The sequence below is a fragment of the Schistocerca americana genome, chromosome 2 (genome assembly GCF_021461395.2).
Source record: "Schistocerca americana isolate TAMUIC-IGC-003095 chromosome 2, iqSchAmer2.1, whole genome shotgun sequence".
NCBI classification, from domain to species: Eukaryota; Metazoa; Arthropoda; class Insecta; order Orthoptera; family Acrididae; genus Schistocerca; species Schistocerca americana.
Window position 1 is genome coordinate 223,573,959 of NC_060120.1, and position 10,269 is coordinate 223,584,227.

Sequence of the window (10,269 nt, forward strand, 5' to 3'; positions counted from 1 at the left end):
GCGGAAACTTTTTTCGAGCAGTTTACAAATTTTGCTTTCAGTCTCTTAACTAGATCTGTTTCGAAATATGAACGCTAACGGCTCGGGTCTTGTTGCTCCGTTTTGATGTTTTGTGTCTCAGTGCATCTACACATGTTCTTTTCCGTTATTTCTTGTACCAGAGCGGCAGCATAAAATAACCCTAGAAACACAGGCAGTTTCACAACCAGTAGAATGTAACACGTCGTAACAACAACACTCAGCTTAAATATAATATTTCTTGCAATACTACTTGCCGAAATCAGATAAAATCACAGTCACGTTGTGTATCATCCAAAGCACTTGGATCCACTGCGGTCCGAAACGTCATCGTTCGTAATTTGAAATAATTTTGTAACAGAAAGCATAATTTGTATACATGATGTCCAAACTCCGTAGGATCTAATTTTTGTAGGCAGTAAACGATACTGAGAACAAGGGCGCAGTATTGAGGTCGGTTGTTGTATCCTTATAAAATTTCTGGAGAAGGACTCTCTTGGCTGTGGAGAAAAGGAGGTAAATAAGAGAATAAAAGTATCTACTCTCCACTGTGAAAATTATCCAGCATTTTAGCGACAATCACGCGGTTTTCATAGGAGCTCATGGCTCCAGTCAACACTTTTACTCAGAGGTAAGGCATGACCGACGATAGCTGTCACAAGTCATGTTTAGCATACAGATAAGAAAAATTCTGTCTTTTTCAACTGGATGCTTCGTCTTTTCGTATTAGTTATCATCAGTGGCCTATAAAATAACGAAAATTACACAAACCAAAAAAAGTTTTGCATCACCCCAGTTCAGAGAACTTCTGAAGATAGACGTTGACTGTGGATAATCACAGACACGGTCCCTTTCACTGTTCAGAGAAGTGACTAAACCAGGCCAAAGATGTAAACAACCATGCATGAGCAGCGTCTATTAGACGGAGGGGGTTCGACAGCCGATCAGTTCCAGTCATTCCACCAGGAATGAAGTACACGGCTCGTGTTGTCTGCAGTTCAACCGTGCCTAGACGGTCAATAGCGCGGGTCGATCACGTCCGCATGGTTACTTTGTGCCAGGAAGGGCTCTCAACAAGGGAAGTGTCCAGGCGTCTCGGAGTGACAAAAGCGATGTTGTTCGGACATGGAGGAGATACAGAGAGACCGGAACAGTCGATGACATGCCTCGCTCAGGCCGCCCAACGGCTACTAATGCAGTGGACGACCGCTGCCTACGGCATGGCTCGGAGGAACCCTGACTGCAACGCCACCATGTTGAATAATGCTTTTCGTGCAGCCACAGGACGTCGTGTTACGACTCAAACTGCGCAATAGGCTGCATGATGTACAACTTCACTCCCGACGTTCATGACGAGGCCCATCTTTGCAAACATGACACCACGCAGCGCGGTACAATTGGGCCAAACAACAAGCCGAGTGGACCGCTCAGGATTGGCATCACGTTCTCTTCACCGGTGAGTGTCGCATGTGCCTTCAACCAGACAACCGTCGGAGATGTGTTTGGAGGCAACTCGGTCAGGCTGAAGGCCTTAGACACACAGTCCAGCGAGTGCAGTAAGGTGGAGGTTCCCTGCTGTTTTGGGGTGGCCTTATGTGGTGCCGACGTACACCCCTGGTGGTCATGGAAGGCGCCATAACGGCTGTACGATACGTGAATGCCATCCTCCGACCGATAATGCAAGCATATCGGGAGCATATTGGCGAGGCACTCGTTTTGGTGGACGACAGTGACTTCCTTCAGGATAACATCGCTCGACTAGAGTGGCCAGCATGTTCTCCAGACATGAATCCTATCGAACATGCTTGGGATAGATTGAAAAGGTCTGTTTATGAACGACGTGGCCCACCAACCACTCTGAGGGATCTACACCGAATCGTCGTTGAGGAGTGGGACAATCTGGACCATTAGTGCCTTGATGAACTTGTGGATAGTATGCCAAGACGAATACAGGCATTTGTCAATTCAAGAGGACGTACTACTGGGTATTCGAGGTACTGGTGTGTACAGCGATCTGGACCATCACCTCTGAAGGTCTCGCTGTATGGTGGTACAACATGCAATGTGTGGTTTTCGTGAGCAGTAAAAAGCGCGGAAATGATGTTTATGTTGATCTTTATTCCAGTTTTCTGTACAGGTTTCGGAACCCTCGAAACAGAGGTGATGAAAAACTCTTTTGATGTGTTTATTTAGTTATATATATTTTAGACCTTGAGCAAGCAGTGCACGAAATTAACGAAAAATTTGGGGAAGGAGTTAAAGTTCAGGCACGAGAAATAAAAACTTTGAGATCTGTTGATGACATTATGATTCTTTCAGAGACAACATAGGACTTGCGAGAGGAGGTGAACGGAATGGATAGTGTCTTCAAAAGATGTTATAGGCATGAACCAAGTAAAACAAGGATAATGGGATGTAGTCGAATTAAATCATGTGATGCTGAAGGAATTAGATTATGAAATGAAACGCTAAAAGTAGTAGATGGGTTCTGCTACTTTGACACTGAAATAACTGATTATAGCCTAAGTAAGGACGATATAAAATGCAGAGCGCCAATAGCAAGTCAGAAAAAAAATTCTTGATACTGCATAAAAATTTAAGTGAGAGGGGTGGGGGGGAGGGGTTGGGGGGGAGGCTGGAGGGACCAGACTACAAAGGCCATCGGTTAAAAATTTAAGTGATGAGAAGAGTTTTCTGAAAGTTTTTGCTGGACTGTAGCTTTATATGGGCAATGAAAGGTGGGCGATAAAGCAATTGAGACAACAAGAGAAGCCTTTGAAATGCTGCGCAGTAGAACAATTCTGAAAATTAGATGTACAGACCGTGTAACTAATGAAGGGGTACTGAGCCGAACTAGGGCACATCTTGAATAAAAGAAGGGGCTAGTTGATAGGGCACATCATGAGATATCAAGGAGTTGTCAATTTGATATTGGAGGTTGTATAACGGGGTGGGATAGGGGGGGAGGGGGGGTGGAGTTAAAAATTGTAGAGCGATATCAAGTGATGAATGCTACGACCAAGTTCAAATGGATCTCAGAAGTTATTCAGAGATAAAGAGCCTTGCATAGGATAGAGTGGCATGGAGAGCTGTATCACACCAGTCTTAGGACTGAAGACCACTAAAACAACAATATATTTTATTACAGGATCTTTGATGTTTCCTGGCTGCACTTTTAACAAATCTAAAAACACTGAAGCGCCAAAGAAACTGGTATGGGCTAGTGGATTCAAGTACAGAGATATGTAAACACACAGAATACGGCGCAGCGGTCGGCAACGCCTATGTAAGACAACAAGTGTCTGGCGCAGTTGTTAGATCGGTTACTGCTGCTACAATGGCAGGTTATCAAAATTTAAGTGAGTTTGAGCGTGGTGTTATAGTCGGCGCAGGAGAACATAGCATCTCCGAAGTAGCGATGAAGTGGAGATTTTTCCATATGACCATTTCACGAGTGTACCGTGAATATAAGGAACCCGATAAAACATCAAATTTCTGTAATCGTTGCGGCCTGCAAGAACGGGACCAATGATGACTGAAGAGAATCGTTCGACATGAAAGAAATGCAACCCTTCCAAAAATTGCTGCAGATTTCAGTGCTGGGCTATCTACAAGTGTCAGCGTGCGAGCCGTTCAACGAAACATCATCGATATGAGCTTTTGGAGCCGAAGGCCCACTCGTGTACCCTCGCCTGGTCCCGTCAGTACCGACATTGGACTCTTGACGACTGGAAACATGTTACCTGGTAGGACGAGTCTCGCTTCAAATTGTATCGAGCGGATGGACGTGTACGGACATGGACACAACCTCATGAATCCATGGACCCTGCCTGTCAACAGGGGACTGCTCAAGCTGGTGAAGGCTCTGTAGTGGTGTAGGGCATATGCAGTTGGAGTGATATGGGAGCCCTGATACGTCTAGATACGACTGAAAGGTGACACGCAAGTAAGCACTCTATCTGATCACCTGTATCCATTCATGTCCGTTGTGCATTCCGACGGACTTGGGCAATTCCAGCAAGACCAATCGACAACTCACAAGTCCAGATTTGCTGAAGAGTGGCTCCAGGAGTATTCTTCTGAGTTTAAACACTTCCGCTGGCCACCAAACTCCCAAGACATGAACATTATTTAGCATGTAGGGAATGCCTAGCAACGTGCTGCTCAGAAGAGATCTTCACCCCGTCGTACTCTTACAGATTTATGAACAACCCTGCGGGATTCACGGTGTCAATTCCCTGCAGCACTACTTCATACATTAATCGAGTGCATGCCACATCGTATTGCGGCACTTCTGCGTGCTCGCGGGGGCCCTAAACGATATTCGGCAGGTGTACAAGTTTGTTTGGCTCTTCGGTGTATTTACAAACATACAGTTGTGATTCACCAAGTAGTGTCATTTTCTATTCTTTTCGCGTGTCTACCAGTCATTCAGCAATCATTAGATGCACACAGTACAGTTTCCAATTTGTAGTAGTTAAATAATTTAAATGTGCTGACAGGAAGCATTACAAATCTAGAGAATATAAATAATTATATAATTTTCTGAAACTTCCTTGCAGATTAAAACTGTGTGCCGGACAGAGACTCGAACCTTTGCCTTTCGCGGGCAACTGCTCTACCACTGAGCTATCCAAGCACGACTCACGCCCCGTCCTCACAGCTTTACTTCTGCCAGTACCTCGTCTCCTACCTTCCAAACTTTACAGAAGCTCTCCTGCGAAACTTGCAGAACTAGCACTCCTGAAAGAAAGGATATTGCGGAGACATGGATCAGCCACAGCCTGGAGGGTGTTTTCAGAATCTCATTCATATAATTTCCTTTATATTTTAGACCACTGATTATGTCTAGTACTGACAGACGAAATACGCTGCTTTGAAAACAAAGTACAAATCCAGTTGAAAAAGGCGGAGTTCACTCATATTTACTGCTGCAACAGTGCATATGGTGTACATTAAATCATTACATTTCCAGATCAATGTCACAAGCGGTTCTAAGGTAGACAACCACATTAGTACTTGGTGTAGCCTCCACAGGCAGCAATGCAGGTGCTGACTCCAGCAACCAGTCCATTTTTCGGATAGCGAATACCGTCCTGGGATACGTGATGCCACGCCTGCTCGACCTCTTCGCGTAATTCTGTAAGAATTGTTGACTGACTGGTCGCACGAGTCACTTCTAGTTTCATCACAACCCACACGCTCTCGTTTAGAAACAAGTACGGCGATAGTGCTGGCCAGTGAAGTTTCTGCACGTCTTGCAGAGCACGTTGAGTCTCTCAGAAAGTGTCTGGGCGAGCATTAGCTTGTTGGAACAATACATCACCTTCCTGTTTGCATGAACGGCGAAAGAAATGGTCTAACAACATTCCGCAAGCGCCGAGTGCTGGTTAGCGACCCCTCCAGAAACACCAAATCTGAACAAGGGCTGTAAGGTATTGCACCATAGACAAAAAGGCCTGGGATGGGGCCGGCCGGTGTGTCTTGGGTGAATGCACTCTACGAGACAACGCTCACCGGTTGTACGTCACATGCGCAAACTACTTGCGTGGAGAGAAGGAGCAGCTTTCATAGCTGAAGACCACAGCGTGCCATTCCATCTTCCAAGTTAACCCCTGACGGCACCAGTCAAGCCGTGCTGCTGGGTGAGTGGAGACGGGATAGAGGTGTGCATGCCCCTAGTTACACTGCTAATAACTAATTCGCAACAGTTCGTGTTGACACGTCTGGGACCTCAGGCCCTCTTATCTGAGCAGCACGGTCCGCCAACGCTGGCCTTACGATACAACGATCCAGGCAGGTGTCTGTGCAGCATGGGAGTCCAGAACCTCCTCTACAGGTGTGAGAATGTTCACGTGGCCACTTACCAGCATCGTTACACAACTAGCGCAGCACGTCCAGCTTGTGTGGCAATTCTCCGAAATACCATCCCTCCACACGGAAGAACACAATTTTATCGCTTTAAAATGCTCTGTAGGATGCAAGAGTGCGTCTCTGCTTGGTTCACAGCCTTCTGGCCATAAGCATTCCCTGTTATAAACACAGCTGGCGCTCTGGTGGCTGTGCCACTATGCGTTCTGTTCGTAGACGACGTTGAAACCATTATCAGTACATCTACTCCCTTGTGGCAAATGCCGTCAAGGTATCAAAATAGACGTCGTCTTTCGATGTGTACTAATTGTTTTTCGGCCGTGTATATCATAGTATCTGTACACAGACACACACACACACACACACACACACACACACACACACACGCACACACATACGCACAAAAAAGAAAGAATCACTAAACAATAAGTGCATAGAGAGCAATCATTTATCCATGATGTGGTATAGCCTAATACAGAAGTCCAGGTGTTATTTACGTATCATCTAATTTGATATCAATATAACAGTGTTATCAATACAGCCCATCAGAACTGCTGAATATTAGAAGAAGCATCCTTAGTCAAAATATGTCGTGTCAGATGTGAAAGCACAGTTAAAACTTAGAATTGATCATCAGCTAGTTGTAATAAAATTTGAACAATAACTCACCACAGTTATTTTTTATGAAAAATAAACCAAAGATATAGTACTGATTAATGCATTCGGGGTTAATATATACTAACACATAACAGCAGTAATATCGAAAGCGATCTACACATCCTGAAACATAGAGACGGTCTATGCCAAAAACTAACAACAGAAGAAAATTACTACATAGAAAAGGCTATAGTAGAAGAGATAAACGTAATAAATGAAAACACAACACTTTGCAGGAACACACTCTTTACCGCTTTGAGAGAATTGACCCAGAACAAAGAACAGAAAGCACACACACGCAAAAGAACCATTTCCCCCATCACACACAGAAACATAGAAAAGGAACAGAAGTCATCAGAACGCCCGCTATAGTTTTCATTTCTCGCGACACACGCGAACAGATAGATGGCGTAATGTTGTGGATCATAAACAAAGTGCGATAGTTTTGCTTTCTGTGCATAACATTAGCTGCATGCCGTCCAACGAATACGAGTGCATGTCAAGTTAAGTTACAACCTAGTACGCACGAAAATAGTATCCACAACACTACCACAATCCCAAGTGTATAACTCTGACATACGTTAAGTTCACCTTTTAGCCGCTCACACAGTAGCAGGTGACATGATGTGTGCCGAGAAAAATCGCAACAGATAAAGGACAGAAAATATGCCACAAACAGCGACAACAATTCTTACTAGCATGCTATAACGTAAAAGAAACAAGGTAGTATGAAAGTATCCACAGAAAACTATATTCAAAAAACGAACAGTAGATATGTAATAATGTTCTTTTCTGCATGTCTTTGATTTCAAGAACCCACTCATGACGGTGATTTTTGTCGCTGAAACTAGTTCGGGGAACACATAAGTAAACAAAGAACGAATAGTGCTTCGCATCAAGGCGGACTCACAATTCCTATATTGTCGATACTAAAACGTGTTACAAAAAAACGACTCTAGACATAGAAATAGGATAAACGCTCTGTCAGTCCAAAAAGTTCAGAAACTGGTTTTATTCGTGACTTTAGTAGGGTACTTCGATGGTAGCTTGAACTGGCAACTGTAAGCGATAGATGTGTATTCGACCCTGATAGTTTTGAGCAGGTAGTGTTAAGTAGTGAATGTGAGGCGGCATTGTGTCAACGTTGTGTTAAATATCGCAGTCAGGTAACATCTCCATGTCAAGTGCTCGAGACATTGTCCAGAACGTTTCGAAGAAGAGAAAAGTGTGTGCAAAGTCTCTAGCGCTCATCTTGACACCCGAACAGAAACAACATGTGGACACCAGCCGCGACTTGGAAAATGGAAAATGTGGACAATGCTTTTCTGGAAAAAACATCGTCACTGTTTGGGAGATCTGGTGTTAACAATACGGATCTACCACAGAATGATTTAGTGCAGAAATTCACATGTAGGATCAACGCTTTAATGATACAACCGACAAAGAAGCCAATGACGTGCGAGCTGAACAACTTTCCGAAGATCTTTTGCGGCAGTCTCACGTGGTTGTATGAATGCTCTGAACACTGTACCCAGGTGTGGAGCAGACGATGTAGAACATTTGAAGCATTAAAACTACTATATATTATCCTGTCTCAAAACTTTTTGTGCTAAGCTGTGTAGAGATACTGTGAAGAAGGACATATAGACAGCTGCGTGTCATGCATTTCATACAATAGTTGAAGTGGCAGCTGAGGTAGAAATGCTGCAGATATTATCAGCATTAACAGTACGTTGTTATACTGCAGTGCTGCAGCCCCGGGCTGTTAGCTTGAAGCGGGACACGACGTGCAGAAGAACGTAGCGGGTTCTTAGGGGGCGGGGCGGGGCGGAGACTGCCACGTCATACCTGCCCTGGGTCCCCGCGTTCCAGAGCTTAGAGGCAATCTATTATTTATTGGGTTCGACGTGTATATCTTTCTCCCCACGCCGGCGGCAGCGACGGCGAGAACTCTTAATCATGGCGACCCCAGCACAGGGGGCGGCCAGTGTAATAGCGGGGTAGTTGGAGCGTGACGCCCCGCCGGGGAGGAGAAAGTAAACCGAGCCCGCAGGCTGTGACGGGAGCCGCGGGCCACGCCTACAAGGCGCAAAGGCCGCTCGGCTGCTCGGGCTTCGCGTCGCGTCGGCGTAGCACAACAGAGGTGGCGGTCGGCGCTTTGACGGCGCTCGCCTCTTTCCTCAATGAAGCCGCCCAGTGAGGGGCGCCACTTCCTTAGATATTCGGCGTGGCCGCTCATCCGAGTCTGTGCCAGAGTTCATCATTACAGATGATGTGTGGATCATCCTGATTCGAGGCATGCTGCCATAGGATGGTATGTCCGCAACTGCTCAATACCGAGGAAATGTCACACACACACACACACACACACACACACACACACACACGCACACACACACTGTCTCATTTGCCTGACTATACAATTTTTACTGCAGTGGTTACCGATTTTGGGCTGACACACCAATTCTCAGACTACACAACTTGTTATTAACCATAACTAGTGATACAAGATGGTGCGAAAAATCACGAGTACCTCTGTTCAGCAAGTACCCTCACTGATAGCAGCCTACGTGTCGTCTGTGACTGACACAACCAGTCACGTGCATCCTTAGACACCTAGGCTAATATCAATGACTGTGCAGTTTGACTTTCGGAACAGAAGCTATTCGTGCCTTTCGGCGCCATATTATACTACTTTTTTTGTGTCATCGGTTTTCTGACTGATTTGATGCGGCCCACCACGAATTATTCTCCTTTGCCAACCTCTTCCTCTCAGAGTAGCACTTGCAACCTACGTCCTCTGTTATCTGCTAGACGTATTCCAGTCCCTGTCTTCCTCTACAGTTTTTGCCTTCTACAGCTCCCTCTAGTACCAGGCTAGTCAGTCCATGATGTCCTAACAGATGTCCTATCATTCTGTCCCTTCTCCTTGTCAGTGTTTTCCAAATATTCCTTTTCTCTCCGATTTTTCGCAGAAACTCCTCATTCCTTACCTCATCAGTCCACCTAATTTTCAACATTCGTCTGCAGCACCACACCCAGCGCGCTGGAATGCCACGCACGGGGGCCCGGGCGCGATTCCCGGCTTAGGTGGCAGATTTTCTCCCCTCAGGGACTGGGTGCTGTGCTGTCTTCATCATCATTTCATCCCCATTGTCGACTCGCAAGTCACTCAATGTGGCGTCGCACTCAATAAAACTTGCACTCGGCGGCCAAACTTCCCGCCTGGGAACTCCCGACCACTGAAGCCATACGATCATTTCCATTTCCAGCACCACAACTCGAATTCTTCGATTCTCTTCTGTTCCGGTTTTCCCACAGTCCATGTTTCACATCGATACAATGCTGTGCTCCAGACATACGTTTTGAGAAATTTCGTCCTCAAATTAAGACCTGTGTTTGATACTAGTAGACTTCTCTCGGCCAGGAATGCCCTATTTGCCAGTGCTAGTCTGCTTTCGACGTCCTCCTTGCTCCGTATGTCATTGGTTATTTTGCTGCCTAAGTAGCAGAATTCCTTAACTTCTTCTACTTCGTGTCTATCAATCCTCATGTTAAGTTTCGTTGTTCTCATTTCTGCTACTTCTCATTACTTTCGTCTTCTTCGATTTACTCTCAATCCATATTTTTTATTCAACTACTGTCTATTCCATTCAGCAGATCATATAATTCTTCTTCACTTTCACTCAGGATAGCAATGTCATCAGCGAATCGTATCACTGA